Consider the following 21,452-nt stretch of genomic DNA (forward strand, 5'->3'; position numbering starts at 1 on the left):
TTGTGCCAGACTAACGTCTGGGGGATAGAATTTCCCATGCCAGAAGTACCAGGCTGCAGAGTTGCCTGGGGCATCTTTCACTGGCCTGTGTGCACCCTACAGTCAGAGCCTTTAATAAGGCTTAGATGAAAAATAACCTCACTAGCACAAGATGGTTCAGGCCACTTGTAAACTGTTTGCTAGCTGAGACAGAGAATCTTCACAGCCTCCTTTTTTCCTAGTACTTGGTTGCTGATTTAACGTTCTGTTAAGGATTTCTTGTAGTCCTTAGACTTAACTCAGGGTTCTCACTGATCCCCACTCCCCATTAGCTGTCAGTCTCAAGGGAGTGTAAAAATTTTCGTTTAAAATAAAGACAAAGCTCAGAAAAAGTATTCTTTGCCTCTGACTGGTCCCTCCCCACTCTGAAATGTTTCAGTGGCCCCTCGTGGTACCCCTCTATTTGGAAACAAGGATTTGAAATCTGGCAAAAGAACCAGACAAAAGGGACAGGTTTTCTTTCTTTCACCTGCACATTCAGGTGTGAATACTGGGATGTGGCCCCAACTCTCTCCATCCCCTGGAATTTCCACTGTGAAGTTTCCTAACTATAAAAGGAGAAGGGAAATGAGGCTTTACCTTGCCCCAGTTCTCTGAAATTAGTATTTTTTAAGTGAGTAAACAAAAGAAAAGCCAAGGCCCTGGCTCATCTCACCTTCAGCATGATTTTGGATCGAGGGATTATGTGTTTTCTCCTTTTTATCATTTCCAGACTAGTAGGAACAATGCAGTCCAGTATCAGTGACTGATAATGCAGTGTTGGGGAAAGCTGTTCATTTTCCATGGAGCAGACATGTTAATCTCTTTGTGATGTAAATGAAAGCTGCTCCTGATACATTCCATCTCTTGACAATCCATTCCAACCTGTCCTTCACGGATGTTCACCTCCAAGAAATGCATTAAGGGAAACCAGAGCATATAAGGATAAAGCAGGACAGTAAGCAATGCTGATATTCCATATTCAAAGCAAAAAATAAAAGAATGTCATTTTAATTGAGCTGCAGAGAGTACAGCTCGTTTCTAATTTCCTGTACAAAGTAATGCAAATATATGGAAACTTAAAATTCAAAAATCATTTCAGTTAGCTCTTGTTTTATCTGATGGAGCAAACAAGAATTAGATGGATGTCATTGTAAGTAATATTCAACTTGAAATCTGTTTTCTAACCAGAATAATTATCTTTATTTTATTTGAATAAACAAGAGCCAGGCAGAGAGTTTCAGAGTATGTAGAATAGTTTCAATCAACATTAGAAGAATATTATTAAAAACAGCTCCTCATATCCCTTTACAGTAAGTAACATAAAAGAGACCATGGAGACACAGTGTATTAAATTTCTCTTACAATAGATCTCATTTCCAAAAATGGAATATGCATCAGTCTTCTTTCATGTACAGTCCATATAATGCAAGCATCAAGGATTAATCACTCTATGAAGAGGTGCTGTGATCATACATTACTTTAGCCCAGCATCTATATCCCAGTGTCCCCTTTTGATTTGAGCTTTTGAAGATAATGATCCTTCAAGCTATATTCATGAACATGTTCCAGCAAGGCTGGATGACTGTTTATTTGAATAAAGGTTGCAGGTTTTCTGTCAGCTACCTCACATCTTGTATATTCATCGCATAAAGGTGGTGCATAAGTATCAGAACAGCAGTGCATTTTAGACTCTGGAGGAAAAGAAATCGTCTCTATAACCAAAGAAGAATTGAGCTCAACTCACCAGAAAGACCATTGCTTTTAATATTTTCATTTCCTTTATTACACATGATACATGATTCCTCTTCTATAACTAGGAACTCACAGCAGAGCATAAGATGCTATATCCCTCATTTATTCTGCACTTTGTGAATTAATTTAAAAACTCTTTTTTACACATTGATATTTTTCAAAAAGAAATAAACCAAATTAATTGAAAATAATGATATTTGAAAATAATAAATTTTTTTCTACTTTGCTCAAACTTCCAGTTACACTACTCCCATTCTCAGGTCAAAATCATTCCTGTACCTACACATATTCATTGCTAGTTGCTTTGTTCTGTTTTATTTCAGCACTACTTTCCTCTGTTAAACAAAATGGACAATGAGAAAGCACTGATATAAATGTACAAAGAAGATGCTTCTTATGGGGTACTGAAGAGTTGAGAAGTTCATAGTCTTCATAGAAATATATAAAATATTTGAAATTTTCTCCATTCATTGGAATCCATTCAGTTTCACTAGTCAGACCTGTGCAACAAACACAAGACCAGAAATTAATCATTATCAGTGCACTCACAGGTATTTTCAGATCATGCAGAAAAGCTGAGAGGGGGAGGACACTCCCCACACCTGCAACTTTTCCTTCTCTGACAGCACTTGTTTATAGCCAAGCTCAGGGAATACAAATCTCTGTGATCCACAAGCTTTTCCCACCTACTCTCCAGAGCTCTGTCTGATGAAACTTCATGATTCTCTCGAGACTTCAGGCCTCTGAAGCCTTGAGTTTTGTCCTTGGCAGCGGCTGCTGGGCTCTGCCCATCCCATCCTCGCCCTGCAGCAGAGCGTGGTCCAGCCCTGCACACACCCTGGGTGGGACTCAGCCCAGGGCAGCCCTGCACTGCTCCAGCAGGCACAGGAGGAAATCCTCTCTTGTGGCTCAGCAGTGGGGCTGGGTTGCAGGGAGTAGGAATGCATCAATTCATAAAAATCAAAATGGTATTTAATTTTACTATTGAATACTGCTTACTGATATATACATATATATGCCTGTGCATTTTTAATTTTTTAAACTGCTTTGGTTATCCTCTTCTCTTGCCTTTTCTGTTCTGCCCATTAGAGTCTCCACTGGTGAGACTCCATCCAAACTGAATAGTCCTGGGGAATTTTCAGCCTCTCTTCTTTTGGTAGTGTATATCTTCCTGTAACTACTTTTGTCACAGCTCCACTTCTCCCCTATTTCTTCTTTAATTCTCATGACTGACCAGCACTAAGGACAGTATTCTAGAAATAGTAGCAAAGTATTTTCTGTGTTCTTTTCATAAATACCACTTACTTATTTATTTATCTAAAGAAAGGTTGAAGGGGTACTTAGCTTCTGTCTGGGGAGTGATGAGCAATTTCCTTTGACCCATCTACAGACTCTTTCCTGCACAGTCACAGCCAATTTGAAGCCCAGCATAGGGCCTATGTCTGCTTTCTTTTAAGTTAAGAAATACCATGGTTGCTATTGATATCAGTGGTTCTAGACAGCTCTATATTGAAAACATGAAAACAGGTCTTACAATTAACTCTCAAAAGGTCAAGACACTAACTCTCTCAGCATACATGTTTAATCAGCTAAGATATAAGTATTTGAGGTGGAGGAATATGTCTATCCTTTAACAAATGCTTAGGAAACAGAGAAACTCACAGGACAGAATAAAAAATGACAACCTTCTATATTTCACAATGAGTTACATGAAGGGAGTTTTTGCTGTGCTCCTGAACACATGCAGGCTGTGCAATTTGAGCAAACAGTGGAGGGACATGCAAAAGAAGGCTGGGATTGCTTTGCTTTCAGAAAAAAACTCTTCCCTGGAGAAGAGAGGTGCTGTTAAGAGAAACCCTGCATGGCTTACACTGACTGCTTGAAAGAGATGGCAACCTTTAAATAAAGAAATCAAATGTTAATTGTCTTGAAAGAAAGTGAGAGGGAGTCATTGTCCACAGTGAAGAGGCCACAACACCACATCATGCACCCAACTCTGTGGCCATTAGCAATCAAAGGACGTAGCCATCTCACAGCTGGGCTCAGTAAGGCAATGCACTGTTCTGCTTCAGCTGAAATTTCCTTCCAGTCAGGTAATTTAAGGTATTTCTCTTTCTGCTCTCAAAAACAAAATCCAACTTTAGGGCTGTATTTGATGGCTCCCTGGGATACACATGCACAAGTAATCCTGTCCTATATAATTACCTCCTGCCTACACACACTCTCCATGTGCTTCAGCATTCAGGATTATCCTCTTTTCTCTTTCAAACTCTTCTGTGCCTATTCCTGAGTATCACAGGGTGGCTGTTTTCAAGCGGTATGTGAATAAAACATTGCTGGCTATGACTGAACTCAAGGGCCCAAGCCTGGGATCAGGAGAAAGAGTGTGCAGGGCACAGCAGGCAAATCTGAGCACGGTCCTCAGCATCACAAGTGTTTTCTGATCCTTCTGCTGAAAGAGGCCAGTGACAGGTTCTGCCTCCACACATCGTGGGCAGATTGTGGCATGATGGACAACTGTAATTTAGCATTCTGTGTTTTAGGATTATATGATATTTTTTGTACCTTTCTAGCAGATTCAGCATCTTAGATTTAAGGGTGTGTTTCTGCAAGTGTAAGCCTGGAGGATACATCTGCCTTGCATGGGAGCTACATGCTGATCTTCTTTAAGTAGTTTAATCTGTCCTTGCTTCCTGAGCTCCTGATGACAGCATCCTGGGCTGGGCACATCAAGTCCCCAAGGATCGTGGTAATACAAAGAAGGTGGGTACAAAGCCCTTGGGTACAAGAAGGATGGAGACAGACTTTCCTCTGTCTGGTGACAGGAAAGGAGATGACAGGCACAAATTGAAATACAGAGAATTTCATCTAGATAGGAAATAAAACTTTTACCATCAGGGTGGTCAAACACTAATCTAGGTTGCCCCGGAAAGTTGTGGAATCTCCATCCTTGGAGATACTCAAACCCTGATGGGACATGGCCAGCAATGACCTGAGCAGGACATTGGACTGGATGTTTTCTTGAGGTGGTCTTGGGGGTCAGGCAGTCTGTAACTCTGGCAGAGGCTTTGCTGACAGGGGAAGCTGTCCTCTACTCATGAGGGCCAAGGTGAATTCATGGGTCATGTGCAAGGTCCCTCTTGCCCCTGCCTGGCTGTGGAGCCATCAGTGAGTTTGCAAACTAAAACAGCAAGGTGCTATAAACTATATTACTATGTTGCTAATAAGACAAGTAATCTGGTTGATGGGATTACTTTTGGTCACATGCTCTATTTTTTCACATACCTCTTTGTCTTTTCTTTGCTTCCTCATAGTTCCCACAGCTTTGACCTTCAGTTCCCATTGAAATCAATATCCCTTAATACCTTCATGACCTCAGGGCTGAAAGGTCCAAACTGGCATTGTATCCCATCCAGCCAAGCAAGCACCTCCCTGCTTCCCTCCTTCCATGACACTCACTAGGTCTCTCACTAGGCAATGGACCACCAAAAGACCTGCTGTGCCCAGTTCTTCCAGTCACAACCGGGACACAGCAGCTCCAGCCAAAGGAAATCCAGCCTTCTAGGTGACCATGTGCCTACAAGAGTAGCCAGTTAGCAGGAGGAGCAATAAAACCCAAAAACTAGAGTTCCCAGGAACCCTGCCACTTGCCATACAAAAGAAACAAAAAACAAATTGCCATGATGATAAATATTTCCATGGGGTTCAGGTGCTGAGGAAAATCAAGACCACTCTTCTAAAATTTTGTCTAAATCATGCTGCTTGCAAGTGGTGCTATTTTAACACCTGGTAACTGTATCATCTTTCTCTCAGGTATACTCTCTGCTCTCTGGTTGCTTATAATTACTACCTGAGCTCCCTTTGCAGTCAGTGGACTCTCTATTATCTCCCTGTGATGCTCTAATCCACTCAGACCTCCCACTGGCCAGCTGCAATTCTCCCTGTCCCAGCTCCCAAAGGCACGTTATTTTTAGAGCACAAACTCCTCCAGAGATCCATGGGAGCCTGTAAACTCAAAAATAGGTTGCTTATGGTACATTAGTAATGCTCACAGTTCTGCTCTCTGGTGATTCTTTCAGCTGCTGCAGGTTATCACCAGACTCCCTCGCTGCTCCAATCAACCTCACCCCGAACAACCCACAGCCACTTAAAAAAGAATATACTTGAGAGCAAATGCTTAAATGTCGTCCTGATTAAGGGTGGACATAAGCACATGCTTAGAAAACACTTTGAATCATGGAATTAGAGGAGTTTTCAGCCATCAAGACCTTCTCCATTCCCTGACTGAGAGTCTGCAAGGCTATGATTGCAGTCGGTTGGATGCCAGTGTTGGCTTCTGGAATAAAAAAGACTGGATCCCTGAGGTTTCTGACCACAGAAAAAAAGCAGTAGCTATTTCTATATAAGAACTTATTTAATGTATGTACTGCTCAACACAGATGTAACTTCAAAAATAAATGCAAATAAAGAAATAAATTGCAAAATCTCACAATTTTTTTTCCTTTTTCAGAATTACAGTTTTTAATGCTGCATCTACCTTTTATTCTCTGAAAACACCCCACTAGTTAACAGCAAACACACAAAATATTTATTCTCAAAAAAACCTAGTAATTCCAGTTGTCAGTGTTTTCTGTTCTTAGAGGGCATGCTAGCTAAAAGAAGAAGAAATATGAAATCCATTTGTATTTTGGCTGTGTCTCAAAAGCAATGCAATATGCAATAAAATGACCACATTTGATGACAATATTATATAATTAAAGATCATGCATGAATCACTTGGGCACTAAATAATTTTTTTTCTTTATTTCAATAGTTCCCAGCCCTATATATTAATCCCAAAATTCTGTTAAGGCATCCTCTTTTATAAGAAGCAACTTTACACAGGATAAAACAGACATTAGCACTTCGAAGAAGATCAGTGATTATAGCAAGTGCTCCAAGGTTCAGTAAATGCCTCCCACTCCACAAGCTTCCAAAGTGAACGACCACATGATGTTTACTCCTCACCAGAACCCATTTATAGATCTCTTACTCACCACTACCTCAGTCATAAATGCAACCCTCAAAAAGAGGCAGCAAGGAGAGCTCTATTTGGGAGCAGACACAGTTGGAGAGCTGGCCCTTGTCCTCACAACAGTGTTTAGCCAGGCTGTGGATAATGCTTTAAGTCATCCACACTCTAAAAATTCCAAACTACTGAGTGTTTATTACATACCAGGTGAATTGCACACGGACAACAGGTATGGCTGCTTGAGGAAAATTCTGCACCATTTGGAAAAATTTATAAAAAGGGTTTAAAAATGCCCCTCCAAAAGCAGATCCTGCTGGAAATAAAGGTAATGACTTCTTATGGAATTAGGAATCCTAGGAAAGAGTTTTGTTCCCATTATGTCATTTAAAAGACATCTGGCCATTCCCAGTAGACAGCACTCTGGGAATGAAAAGGGTATCAGTTACAGTAAGGTAAGAAGGGGACAGAGGACATGAAGGTCTGTGAGTCTGGAGCAGAATTAGCCTAGAATTACAAACACTCTGCTCTACAGAAGGAAAAACCTGGGCAAAAGGTAAATCCAGGGACATGTCTCTTTTCATTGCTCCAGTGAATTGTCAAGGTGAAATAAAGCCAGACTATCTCCTTAGACTCCCTAATTCTCCTGCACATCTGGTAAAAGCCTTGACCTTTTGGAGACAGTAACTTGGAGTGCCAGGGGATCTGCTTTAATTCCTCTCCCCTCACTTCCCTTTGATGGGCAGCACTTGCTGCAATCAGCTTCTGCCATGCAACTACTTTAATATTTATGTCATATCGAGATCACTGTCCACACAGATGCCAGAGGAAGCAGTAGGAAGTCAAATGTGCTCCAGGTTAACATATTAATGCTGTGATGGGATGCCAGAGAGATGTTTTAAGTTGCAAAGTGGAGGGAGCTCATCCCTTGACTCCTTTCCAATGATATCTGGTTGACTAAGTGAAAGATCCTACTTTAAATTAAACTATTTTAATTTCCTTCGTGGTTCTTTTTACAAATTATTTCAACACATTTGTTATATTTCTGTCAGGATAATGAGAGAAACTCTCATATAGCTGAGCATATGTCATATGTCTTTTAAAATATGTTTTTTCTCTCATTTATATTTTCTGGGCATTGTCCCTGTGAAATACTAGAAAGATAAACATTTATGCATTTTTAAAAATTATTTTTAACTCCTTTCTCTTTTTTTGCCCTTTACCTACAGTAAATAAAAATATGTAAGAAAGCAGCTGAAAATTGAAATGTAGGTTGCACGTACACATGCATGCAGGGTTTCAAAACAAAAAGAGAAAGGTCAGAATTTTTATCCTTTCAATTGGTCTGACAAAGAACACTAGGCAAAAAATATTTTCTAGCAAAACACAAAACCGATCTTTTAAATAACAAACATTGCTATCTTCACTATGAAGAAATTATTGAAAGCCGTATGCTCCTTTTGACATGCGAATGTTCTTTCTCTAATTCACATCTCAGTTCAGACGGAGTGGCATGGGGAGTGAGGCACAGTTTTGACCCTTTCACTGTCTGCAGCTCGGCAGTGCACACACAAAGGAGCTGCAGCAGGTCTACTCAGACACAACAGACCCTTTTATTTAACACAGGAAAAGTCAGGTGGAAACATTCCTTGTGCTACGCTGTTATCAAAATTTCTTGATACCTGCACTGACACAAAGCTTTGACACCAAAGGAACTTGCAAAAGAGACACAATTTCACTCAGAGGTTCTGAAATGACAGCTGTCAAATGGAAGTCTCAGATCAACTTGAATTCTAAATATTTGTTCTCCAAAAGACCTAATGTCCATAACAACATGATATCTGTCATTTATTATATTGCTTTTTTTTCTAAGTGGAACCCAGACGCCAGTGATCCACATGTATGTGGCCCAAGATCTGGCAATAAGTAGCAGTTCCAAAAATGAAAAAAAAACCCCCTCAGATATCAGCATTTTCTTATCAGTGAAAAATAAACAAATATCCCTACCTTTTGACTAGTACTAATTCAAGAGTTTTGGGATATGTAGTGGTGTACAAACACTACAACCTCTTGAGCATGGAAATGCATTCTGAACTTCCAAGGCTCTTTAGCATTACCAGTTATAATTTTACTTTTGTTTGGGCATTTCTTGGCTGAGATCAGAAAGCTGTCTAAAATATTATGCTGGGTTGCCAGTTCTCATTTACATGAAGTAGAGCCTTAATGACCATGGGATTTTTTTTTAGCTAATGGATTCACTACAAATGCTGATATAAATACATTTTCTAGAAAGATAAAAAACCAACAGTTTCTTAAACCTAGTAAAACATATTGAAGTTTATAATATCTGAGTAATTAATAAAGAGACTGAGTAATTTTAAAGGACTGATTATGCAGAGCACTTTGAAATGTTATTACAAAGAAAACCCTATATAAATTCTAGTATACACTCTGTTATTGGTATTATTGCTTCTTCTGAAATGACTTTTTCAGGAGCTATCCTTTACATTTTCTTTCCATACTGTACAGGTTTAAAGCATAGTGGCTGTAACAGATGCTTACCTCACATTAAAGTTTTCATTCAATTTTCTGCTTTTCATTAACATTTTCACTACAAATTCTCATAACTCAAAGTGTCACCCCTATAAAAAGATTCTGCAGACCCATCTTCAGTTGCTTTGGGACTGTATGAGGTAATTTGTAATTCATAATGGCTGGCAAAGATTAACCGCATATAGCATATGCTGTGATTAAGGTTGTTGATAAGGAGCTGCAGTAGCTCTTTTTACCTCTGTTAATGAGAACTATGCTGCAGCACTTTCTACCTTTTAAATTAGTGTCTTCTGAAGGAGAAAAAAAAAAAGCTTTTCCTTTCTAGCACTTCAGTAAGCTCTGCCAAGTCCATGCAGGTGTGTGCCTATAATTATTACTCTTTGCAATTATTTATCAATATAGGGAAAACTGTTCTCTGAGTTTATGTTAAGTGCTTCTCATTCACCTATACAATCTCTGCATTAAAAAGCATTGGATTTCCAGTGTAGGCATCACTCAACAGCGTGGTCACTGTTGTCAGGTGTCATCCTGACCACATTAACAAGTGCACCCCAAGAGTCTGTTATGAAGCCAAATGATTTAAAGAGCTTAAGTAGCAAAAAGTTTATGATGGTGAGATTAGAGAGGGATTTCTTGGACAGTTTAATTGGTTTTCATTTTCATTCCCCATAACAGCAGACAGTGAAACTTCAGTAATTATCATTGTAGCAAATTCATCAGTAAGGAAGACAAAGCCTAATGGCTGATCCTGCGAAGTGTTTATTACCTCCTTTGAGGTGCAACAAATCCTTTTGATTTCTCCAATGATAACCAAAACCACCCAGCTGCTTGCAGGCACAGGGTGGAAAATAGCCAGTAGCAATGCACCTGGGTGGTGGAGGAGCATGAAAAAGAAAAGAGGTTGCTAGGAGCCATTATGGACTGGTAACTGTGATGTCTGCAAGGCAAAGATCTATACAGAAGGGACCAGATGAAGTACTAATACAAATAAAATAATGGCTGGTAAAATATTCAGTACAGAAAAACAATAAAACAAACAAAAAACCCCAAAATAAACAATAAAAGTATGAAAACAGGAAGTGAAAGAAAAGTTCTGGCATTTAAAACAATGGGACATCTTTCTTGTACTGAGAGCAGTGATGTAACATGAAATGCACCCTCTGAGAGTTAATTGCCTGACTGGGGCTTCTCAGCCAAGGGCACATCTCTGAAAACAAAGCCTCCAGCTGGGAGAAAATGTCCATGGTGCTGAGTGCTCTGGCTGCAGAAGTTCCCTGCAGCTAGCACTTGGCAGCCCACCCCAGAGATGATGTGGGGAAATACCTCAGAGGTGTCTGCAGCAGGAACACCATTGCTGGTACTGGGCTCTGCAACCAGGATTAAACACAGGCAGATGTGCAATAACACAGTGTGTAATAAATAACACAGCCAAACCACGGGATTCCTGCTGTGATAGATCAGTGATGCGGTGATTGACTCACACAATTTACAAACAAGTATCATGTATATAGACTAAGAAATGTTTTATAGATTTATAGTTATGTTTTACCCCCTCACGTGGTTATCAAGAGACAGCCAGGGTTGGGACATTTGGGAGGGCTGGCCTGTCACTATGGTGACATCTGACCTCCAATCAGGATTTGGGGATGTGATCTCCACCACTGGACAGTGAAGAAGGGGTCAGACCTTTGGGAAGGGTTAAAGGGTCAAAAGGCAAAACCTCCATTGTGTGGGCAAGCACATGGAAATCCTTTGCTCCTGGCACTGTAACATTTTCTCTGTTCAGTTTTCTGTTGTATTTTTGATAAGATTTAATAAATCTTTCTAAAATTATGAAAAGTGAGTGGCTATTTCTCACACTGCATTGCTTCAGAAGTGACTTGTGAGTGTGGGGGCCATAGTCTTTGGGCTGGATGGTGAGGGAACCCACTGGAAGTACTACAGCTCCAAAAAGTAAAACCCTCTGTTACAGATGGATAATGAGATGATTGGCTCTCACAATTAAGGGATAACTATTGTGTGAATATTAAGAAGAGCTTTAGTGATGTATAGTTATGTTAGTTTACATGTCCTCTGTTCTCCCATAGTTCCATTTCCCCCCCTGCACTGCTGCCATCAGACAGCCAGGGTTGTCTAGGACAGGTAGAGAGGAGGCCTGCACGTGTCCCTCACCTGGGGCAGCGGAGAATGGAAATGCTTGGTGCTTAGGGGGTGCAACACCTGACCCCCAATCAAGTTACAGGAAAGCAGTTTCCACTGGTAAATGCAAAGAAGAGCTGACTGACAGACGCTGGGAGGGGCCAGGGCTGGCAGATGCAACCCCCACGAGTATAAAAGACTGAGCATCCATCTTGAAGATGAACCGTCCATGTGGTATCCACAAAGGCAGTTCCCAGCACTGCAAATTTTTCCTTATATATCCCTTTTGTTGTGTTTTTCCAAGGTTTAATAAACCCTTTTAAATTTTCAAAGTGAGCAGGTGTTTCTCACACCCCTCATGTCCCACGTGGGACAGCACAATCAGGGGACCAAAGCCATTTTTCAGCCCCCAAGCCCTGGCCGTGGGAGCCGAGCCCAGCAGAGCCCAGCAGCCACAGCCATGCCTGGCACACAGGGGCACACTCGGTGAGGAACCTCCCAGCCTTGTAAACCCTCCAGGAGCTGGGAGTGGAAAACTTCATCATGAGCTTAATGCCTGCGTCTGCACCAGACCCACAGCAGCAAGCGCTGGAGCTGCAGAGCTGCAGCAAGCACTTAGAAATGTTGTTTGGGGTGGACAGAGAGCTGGAGATCTAACAAATCCGAGCTTCTTGACAAAAGGGCCTGATTTAGTTTAGGAATTTGGATTCATTCTCAGGAAACTGAAAATTCTGTGCTTTTGTGGGAAAATTCAGGCCACTCGAAACCCACTGTTCTGCTAGAAAAGTATTCAATTTGGGGAGGCTGAAATTCGGAGAAAGTTGATGTTATTTTTATTGACATTTTTATGGTAGGGCAAAGACTCTTCCATGTGAATCCCTTCAGCACTCTTATTGTAGTCCCTCAAAGAGTGCAATGAAAGCCATTCTAGGGGTGGGCTATCACCCACAAGATTGTTCTGCCTCATGCCATATGAGCTCTAAAAGGCACAACTGTGTTACATAATTAAATTATGAACAATGATTTTCAAATTGCTTTGCACAAAAGAGATTCTGGAGGGAGGCACTGGCCTTGGACTTCTTTTATGCTGGCACTTCATTTGTGCTGGGTCTCCAATCAAATATTAAAGCTTTACCTGAAATTATGTATGAAACATTCTCACAAATCCAAATGCAACCCATCACACAGCAAAATGCTGCTGCTGGAAAGGTTCTGTGATTTCACACCTGAATGCTCATGTCTTTTGCTGTTGTCATGCTGGCTGCCACTTAAAACCCCTGATAAACTGGCATTTTCTCCAGAGACACACGCCCAGTGCTAGGCAACGCTGCTTTGTGTCTGCGTAGTTTTCACATACAGAGAAGGGTTTAAATATTGTTTGTATTTTTTAAATTAAAAAATTGTAAGCAAAAGGTTGAAATTGTTAATTTCTTTTCTTTTTTTTTTTTTTTTTTTTTTTTTTTTTTTTTTTTTCTGGAGATGATAGATCTGCAGGGACAAAGACTGTGGAAAGTTAAATATTTGGCATGCTGCTGATTCCTATGGAGTCCCTCAGTAATGGCATTTCTATGGTGCCATTGATCTTTGTTGACAGCTGACTTTTGTGGCTTTTTCTTTTTCACAAAAAAATTTTCACAAAATAATATTGAGTTGATAAATGACTCACCTAAGCATCAGTTAGTCGGTCAAGACTGAACATGAAGCCTAATGGTGATTATTAATATTCAAATATTAAGATATCTATACCAAGTTTTCTTTCCCCTATACTTAGAGTGAGGTAGGCTACTTCAGAAGTTTGATGGTATGTAGAAAAGATGATTCAGCATTGCTGTGCTTGTTTTGCAACCACGCATAATTTTGTAGCTATGAGATGGTATGAGGAAAATTGCCATGAATCATAAAATTCAGGCAACACAATATAAGGCAGACTGTACAGTATGTTAATCCACATGCAATGACAAACACATAAACACTCACCCTTAGCTTCCATACTGCCTGATTTTTCACTTCTTATCAGACTTTAATATTGTCCAAAGATTTTTATTTCATTATCCATAGGGATTCACATATTTTCCAGGTTCCTAGCTCTGCCACTCATTTTTTATTGCAAATGCTTTCCATTTTCATACAACTTTAATGGTTGAGAAGAAAGGTCTAAGCACTGGGTGTTGACTGGTTAGACTTTCAAAACCATGTGCTCAAACTTTGGCAAGGCAGACTGTTGTGTGTGCCTGAAAAACAGGCACATTTTATGTTGATTTTAGAAATGACTATGTTAAAAAAAAAGTTTTATAAAACAAAGTCTAATCATGTGTATCCTGAAGGGAATTGATTTTTGGGGTTGTTTGTATATGCTTACTTTGGGATTAAAATTTTATATATATATATTTAGATCATAACTTTTTATGAATTTCAAGTTCCAGGGTAATGGAAATAGAAGCAAACAACATCTTAGTGTGCTGCAAACACGCCCTTTCTTCCTTCAGTGAAGCAAAAGGGTGAAATGACAAGAGAATTATCAGGTTGGATAATTACTGGAGAAAAAGCCGAGTTTGCTTGATTTGTTGCTTGAGAGTTGGCATGGGCTGAGGCTGCTGAAATTTATTTAAAATGCAATGAGTTTTTGTACCTTAGAGTATGCCAAGAGTCAAAATGGTCCAACATTTTTCTGATGGAACATTTCTCCACTGGGAAAGTTTTGTGATTTGAAAATATAACTTTTTATAAACATTTTGCTTTCAGCAATTCTCCTGATGCAATGTGGAGCACTGAGCATGACTGATCTGGCCAGACTTTAATCCCAGCAGCTGCTCAGGAGGCTGGTGCTGCTCTTTGACTTTGGAGGCTTCCAAGGGTCAGCAGTTTCAGGTCTGACAGACTCAAAAACCCTAATCCCTGCTCAACAGTCCTAACATTCAGAAGCTGCTGGACAGAGGAGAAATATCCATATTTTTTAAACTGTAAATAGTATTGTTTAACCCCAGCTATTCCTGCTCCCTTGTGGTTCAGCTGAGGGCAGAGCCTAAATCTGCAGTATAACATAAACTTGGCATTCCCAGACTGATTCCGCAGCCTCTGCCTCATCTCAGCTTCTGCTGCATTGATCTGCACCTTCATTCAGTGTGTGATGCCAAACATCTCAGTGCTGCCCTTCAAGATTCATTTTGACAGCTACAAGCTCTAAAAATGAGCTGTATACCCAGCTTCCCCCAGACTCAAAGACTGACCCATAGGAAGTGAAAAATTATTTGTATGAATGGGTCAGAAGCCAAGCCCCATGTAGATGCTAAGCAGTACTCACACATGCAACAGTAATGATAACAATAATAATAAAACCCTCTTTGGCCCACAGTGATTTCTAGTACACAATAAGACACAATTCATGGCACAAAAATTTGAGACAAATGGGGGGATAGACAACAGACAGCTCAGTTAAACTGGGTATAATCATCAGCAGAATTACAAAAGGAGCTGCTTGACTGCTGACACACAGCAATGACTATTATTTTTATGCAGCAGGCTTCCTGAGCCCTCCCAGGGCAGTATTTTGAAAGCATTTAGCTGATTAAACATGCAAGCCCCTAGGAGTAAGGCACTTAGTGTTTCTTTGGGAAGCTGAGGAGATAGCTAATTGCAGGTTTGCAGAGCTCAAAGTACTTTAGAAGCTTGCCCTCTAGTTTCCCTGAAGAGTTACTGCCACGATGCAGTATTTACTGATATGTTTTGACTGGGATTTATCTCACTGTAACAGTTATTTCTCTTTTTTTTTCCCCCACCAAAAAAGAAAAAAAAAAACTCCCAAACCCACATCCTACCCACAATCAACAGTGTAAATAAACTAGATTCACCATTAACCCTTTGGGCAATGGTCTGCACTAAATCATTATATAAATAGAGTTGACAAAACCACAATTCATTTGAAAACTAGTGCTTGGGAAAAAAAATTGTCTTTATTAATGTCAAACCCAGAAGCACAAAAAGACAAAATACTGTCAGAAAAGAGTCTTTCGCATTCTTAGCACTTCAGATTGCTGAAGCAGCTGAAGGACACACTGTTCCTTTGCATTACTATTGAGAAGAGGCTGGGGAAAGTAAAACAACCACATTTCTGTGGTAGCCAGGGAAACACAGAAGGGCAGCAGCACATCCTACCTGCTTCCGCTATTGGAGTTAAAGGGAAAAAATGCAGCAGTGTAACCTCTACAGACCCTTTTTGAACAGAAGGCTGCTGTCCCCTCACCTGCCACCCTGGGAGGAGGGATCATTCTGCAGACGCTCCCCTGCTGCTGCCTGATGTGCTCCCCACTTTAGGGCTACTGCTCCTTCACCTGCCACCCTGGGAGGAGGGATCATTCTGCAGACGCTCCCCTGCTGCTGCCTGATGTGCTCCCCACTTTAAAACTAAACTGCAATTAAAGTTACAAAGAGAATCCACTTCAGAAGCTTCCTAGAGGTGAGCACTAGTGAGGGCTTTGCCAGGATCTCTGTTTGGAAGCCTCAGGAAAGGAACAGAGCTCTGCTGCAATTTTGGCTCTTTCGGGACTCTGCAGGGATATCGTGGGCACGTGGACAGGGTGAAGCTCTGTGAGGGTAACACAGCGTTGTGTGCTGCTCTGCTGCTGAAAGAGAAGATGTGCCCAGAGACCCCAGTCAGATGAAGTGACATTTAGTGGTCCTTGCTGGGCTCTGAAGGCAGGGGAAGTTACTTCTGGACTGTGAGGCTGGTGTGGAGCCAGGTGTCTGCCCAGTACCGCTGCACTGCAGGAACAGGGATGGGCAGCACGGGACTGTTGGCTGGGGCCAGCCAAGTGCTGACAAACCTGGAGCAATCCCTATCCCTAAGCTCTCTCCGTCTGATTTCTTTGCTCTCAATGCATTAGCAGCAAGCTCTGTGATCTTGAAGACACTGAGAAGAGGCTCCTCTCCAAGAAAGACAAAAGAAATCTCAGCTATCTCTATTTGAGCAGCAATACCCAACTTATTCATCATGAATTCTGCCTCTTCTGCCACCTTACCCAGTCTGTACTGCAAATAACCCACATTTGTCTCTCTGTGCTAGTTACAGTTTCTAAAAATGCTGCTTTCTCCTGGTCATATGCCTTTTTCTCATAGAATTCATAATGTGTGAGTGAGTGTTGTTCCATATAAATATAGTGTATGTCTGATATGCCTGCAAATAATATCACAGCACCACTGAACTATGATTAATTGTGGTACTTATCATCCACCTGTTTTCTTTCAACACAACTGGCACATGCAATAAAAAGAGAAGGCCTGAGACAATGATCACATCCCTGCAAATATACTCACAGATGAGACAAAAGTTGGCTTTGGTTTTATTTTTCAATACCTTTAAATCGAGACTTAGTGGTCTCTGTGCTCTTTGCAAATACTTTTCCTGAAATTCTTAGCACTTTGTATGAAGCAAAATATATTGAAAAATATAGCAAATGGGAGGAAAAGGAAAGGGTGGTAAGAAAATCAAAATCCAACATAATTTTTCCATAACATACATTCACTGCAGCCTCTCCTGCATATTTAAGTCTCATCCTAGGTTTTATGGCTCCTTTGCCATGAAAAAGTGAGAGTTCTTAATCAGCCTGGGAGATTTGACAGCCGTCTTGCACCTAACCCAGAGGATGGCCTCAGAGATGGAAAAGCATGAAACCAAGACATCATATACAAGCTGCTAATTTAACTTGACATGTTACTGACTGCATCAGAAAACTGTGTATTCTGACATCTGGTCCATACAGGACATGCTCAATTCTTCACATTATCTCACTTCTTCAAAGCTACTGCAGGTAGTTGGGCAGTTTGTCTGTGGACAACTAGCTTAATATTTGATACATAAATCTACAGTACATGTGGAGTGTTTTCACATCAGTAAGCAGTGTATGTGTGTGTATATATATATGTATATATATATATGTTGTGTTTATAGAATTTTGTAATTTATTCGTGTTTCAAAGGTAAGCCCATCTTTTTCCAAGGAATAGATAAGTTTATTCAAAACATAAATGAAAATGTTACAACATGTTGCCTGTCATGTTAATACTTGATTTGCAATCTGTGACAGGTGGGCATTTATAAATGAGTTATTAAGATTGACTGGAAGACATATGGGAGACTAAACTTTCTCACGGCACCATGTTTCAAAATAGAAAATTGTGTTTTGACTAAACAAATTGAAAAGGAAAAGAATATGTTTCCACAGAGAAATTGAAGGAAAAGCTGAGAGGAATCACCTGCTGTTAAAAACCAGGCACCAGAGACCAATTATATTTTGGGTTTGAATTTGCATGGCCATGATCTACAGTTTCTGTGGAAAATATTTCTTTTGCTCATCTCGGCAGAAAGGCTTCTCTCAGAAGGTGTGCAGCAGCTCCTGCTGGAGCACTCACACAGCTGTACCAGCACAGGTGCTGAATCTTACTGCAGAGACACAGAGCCCTGCTCACTCTCAGCACTCAGTGAGAAATATGCAATTTGAAGATTCAAATTTGGAGTGTGATTTTGAGATCCACTTACGTGATTCATGAGCACAGTTCCCACTGAGTGACCTTGGGGTTGAGCTCCTTACCACTGGAGGACAGTCCCAGCAATCTGGATGCCTCAGGTGCAAGTGGGAAGCAGGCACTTAAATCCAGAACTGTGGTCCTCAAAACCATGGACCATCTACACCATAACCTCAAACTGTGCTCATGCCCGTCTAAAATGACCTGAGTTTAAATAACCCTGCTCATCTGAGTGCCAGGGAGATGTGTAAACCTGAGCAGCACCCAGAAGCTTGGTGGGTTTCCACAGAGACTGTCCTCCTCAGCACCTGTACAACTGCATGAGACTGCACAAAAACACAGCTGCAGCCACCCTGGCTTCTTTCAAATCATAGCTTGAGGAGTCTGTTGCTACACAAATTAGCCTTTAGACATGGTGCACAGCAATCCACAGGCTAAGGCACATGGAAGCAAGTTTCCTTAGTGCCAGTTGAGCTCCACATTGCTAAGCTGCCATGAGGCTGATTTATCCACAGATTAATTCATTTCTGCACAGAAGGTGAGCTTTAGCTTGAAGTCTAGAAAGGGCCCCCCTGCCAAGCTAGTCTGCAGTCTCCAGGGAAGCAGGAATTGTGGGTTTTAATCCTTTTGAGGCAAAGAAGGACCTGACCTGGTTTATTCATGTTTCCTGGCTGTGTATGCATGATAACCACTGAGCCAAGGCAGAAGGGAGGGGCCACCATCACATCCTTTCTCTTGCATGTTTGCAGATTTTTCTACTTGCTTTTTAAAAAATTTGGAGCATATCTGGAGGAGACAGTTCACACTGATTACTCAGGATGATGGGAAATGTCTCCTGGCTTTACTGAGAACATTGCTGAAGCCCCAGGGGAAAAAATCTGATTGTTTTCAATTTTTTTCTGTTAGCTATGTCTAAACAGCTTTCCACACAAGCTTCACCATGCTGCTTGCAGAAATGTCTCAAGGGTTCACAACAGCACATGCAAAACCATCTTCTCAAGATGGCAGAAGCGTGGGTTTCTGCAGGGCAGAAGTTTCTGAAGGGACCTGTGTGATCAGGAGCACTAAGGACTACAGCTGAGACAGGACTCTCTACCTCCACTTTCCTCTCTCTCTAACCTTGTACATGTCTTTACAGCCAATTTCCCCTTGGGAGGAGCCAGGACTTATCGTAAAATCAGGACAACCCCCGTGGCAGGGAGAATGATGAGGAGGACTTTATCAATATCAGAAGGTAATTAATTATTTTATTATACTATATTACACTATACTATATTACATTACATCTAAACTGAACCTGCACAAGCACTCAACTCCGCTGAACAGAATCTCGTGCCTGTCTCCTGACCGACAGTCTGGACACATGCTTGGCCCCGATAGGCCAAGGAAACAAAACCCCATCCCTCTGGGTAAACAATCTCCATATTACACTCTACTTTGGCACAACACAGGCACAGCAAATGAGATAAGAATTGTTTTGATCATTCTCTTCTCTGCTTCTCTCACTGTTTCTCTCAGGTTCAGAGAATGTGAATCCCACAAGGACTTATCTCTGAGCAATGGTAGAGCACGCTGGCAGGGGGGGACAATTCTGGCCTTCATCCGTCCCTTGGCATACAGAGCTGAGGCAGAAGGCAGTGCCATAATGTGGGCCAGCTGCTCTCCACCCCTGCCTGCCTGCTTTCAGGGTCTGAGGCATTCAGCTCCCCTCTTTAGTGATGGAGCCAGCCAGCCTGTACGTGTTTGCAGAAGCTGGAGTTCAGGCAGCTGTTCCCTCTGGTAGATCATGCAAGAGGATCACCTCCCTGGCAAAGGGAGCACTGGCAGACACGGAGATGAAGTGTCTCCCCAAGGCAGGTCAGAACACAGCAGTGCAAGGTGTGCTCTGCCATCCTGGATGGCTGTCTGGAGCTGCCTGCAGCATTCTGCCCAACATGGACCTGGTCCCTGTGCTGCTAATAAAATTCCAGGCACTGCTGAGGGATGTGAATGAAGGCTCCATTGGCTGAAGGTATTCTTCTGCCATTGCACGTGATTTTCATCCATGGGCTTGCCTTGATGAAAATGGTTAAGATGCCAAAAATGTCACAGGAGATGGAGCCCCAAGGACTTGACTTTGCTGAAGGATGGTTTAGCTCAAAAATGAGGCTTTTAGCCACATGACAGCACAAGCTTCTCTGAGAGCCAGCCTCCACTCACCTCTGTGGTGTCTATCAAAGAAAGGCATTGAAGCTGATTGCCCTATTTGCCATCCTGCCTTAGGGAAACAGTATCATTTCAACCCAGCTGCAGATAACCTCACACTTGGACATGGCCTATGATGGCTCATCAGGCGAGCTGTGGTGTTCTGTGGCCAGGTTTAACACTGGGCTGGCCAGGTTCTTGTTCTCTACGCATGTAAGGCAGAACACCAAAAGGTTTGTGACAGACTTTGAAGCTTTCACGAGCTCAGCAGTGGCTCGGGTGTTGTCTAGTAATGTGTTAAACTGTAGTAACTGGAGACAGACAACACTTAGCTGCAGAATTAATTTGCCCCAGAGTAATTATTCACATATATGATAGCATATTGATTCTGTTCCAGAATAAAAAATTTAGAAGCATATAAAAAGCAGGAAGAGATGCACTACAACATTATTTGTTACTTTTTTAAATGAAGGGCTTAAATTAAAAAAGGGTACATGTGTGATATACCCATCTGGACTCACTTTACTTTCAGCAAAATGGACTGTAAAACTGAAAGTATGCCTCATCTTCACAGAGAGAGGTCTTCTTTTCTTGAGAATTAAAAGAGAGAAATATTACATACTTTTCAAAAATAAATGCTTCTATTCAAAGCCTAAAGAGACAGATCAATTCAAATATTTTCAGACAAAACCACAAAATCAAGGAAATTGAGAAATTCAAAATGAAAAGGTTTGAGATCCTTCATTAAGTATTTAATGGAGGTCTGAGATCCTTCATTAATTTTAGCAGAGGACATACTGTATCCCATCTTTAACAATCTTTGGGAAGGATACTGCACTCAAGAGCAGTGTGATTTATAAACACAGAAAAACTGCAGGTGTTCTTTTCCCTGTATTCTGCCTGGTTTAGCTCAAATATTTCGTTTCAATTCTTTGCATATGCATTTTCTTCCATTTCAGTACATAATTCATGTTTGTTTCATCTTCTGTACAAAGGCAGCACGTTTCAAAGCTTTGAAACAGCAATACCCAGTTATTATCATCATCCTTCCCTCGGACCAGGAGCAGTTTGGCTTTGGGGAAAGCTATTTGTTCTTTGATGTTTCCTCAGTGAAAGCAATTTCAGCAGCCCCATTTGTGTCCCTTTGTGCACTGCCCCTTAGCTGTCCCTTTGTGCACAATCCGTTTCTGCCCCGTTCCTGCCCCGTTTCTGTCCCGTTTCTCTCCTGTTTCTCTCCTGTTTCTGCCCCGTTTCTGCCCCGTTTCTGTCCCGTTTCT

General features: G+C 41.3%; 1 protein-coding gene across 2 annotated transcripts in view; it reads right to left on the reverse strand.

Moving 5' to 3' along the window:
- Positions 1 to 1,780: 1,780 nt before the first annotated feature.
- SMPX (small muscle protein X-linked) overlaps positions 1,781 to 21,452 on the reverse strand; it is a 42,379-nt gene continuing 22,707 nt past the window's right edge. For both annotated transcript variants that reach the window (XM_041399977.1, XM_041399976.1), the window contains exon 5: positions 1,781 to 2,273. The gene's annotated coding sequence lies outside the window, so the exon portion shown is untranslated. The remainder of the gene's footprint in view (positions 2,274 to 21,452) is intronic.

Source organism: Onychostruthus taczanowskii, unplaced genomic scaffold, assembly GCF_017590055.1.
Source record: "Onychostruthus taczanowskii isolate IOZ18803 unplaced genomic scaffold, ASM1759005v1 scaffold17, whole genome shotgun sequence".
Taxonomy (NCBI): domain Eukaryota; kingdom Metazoa; phylum Chordata; class Aves; order Passeriformes; family Passeridae; genus Onychostruthus; species Onychostruthus taczanowskii.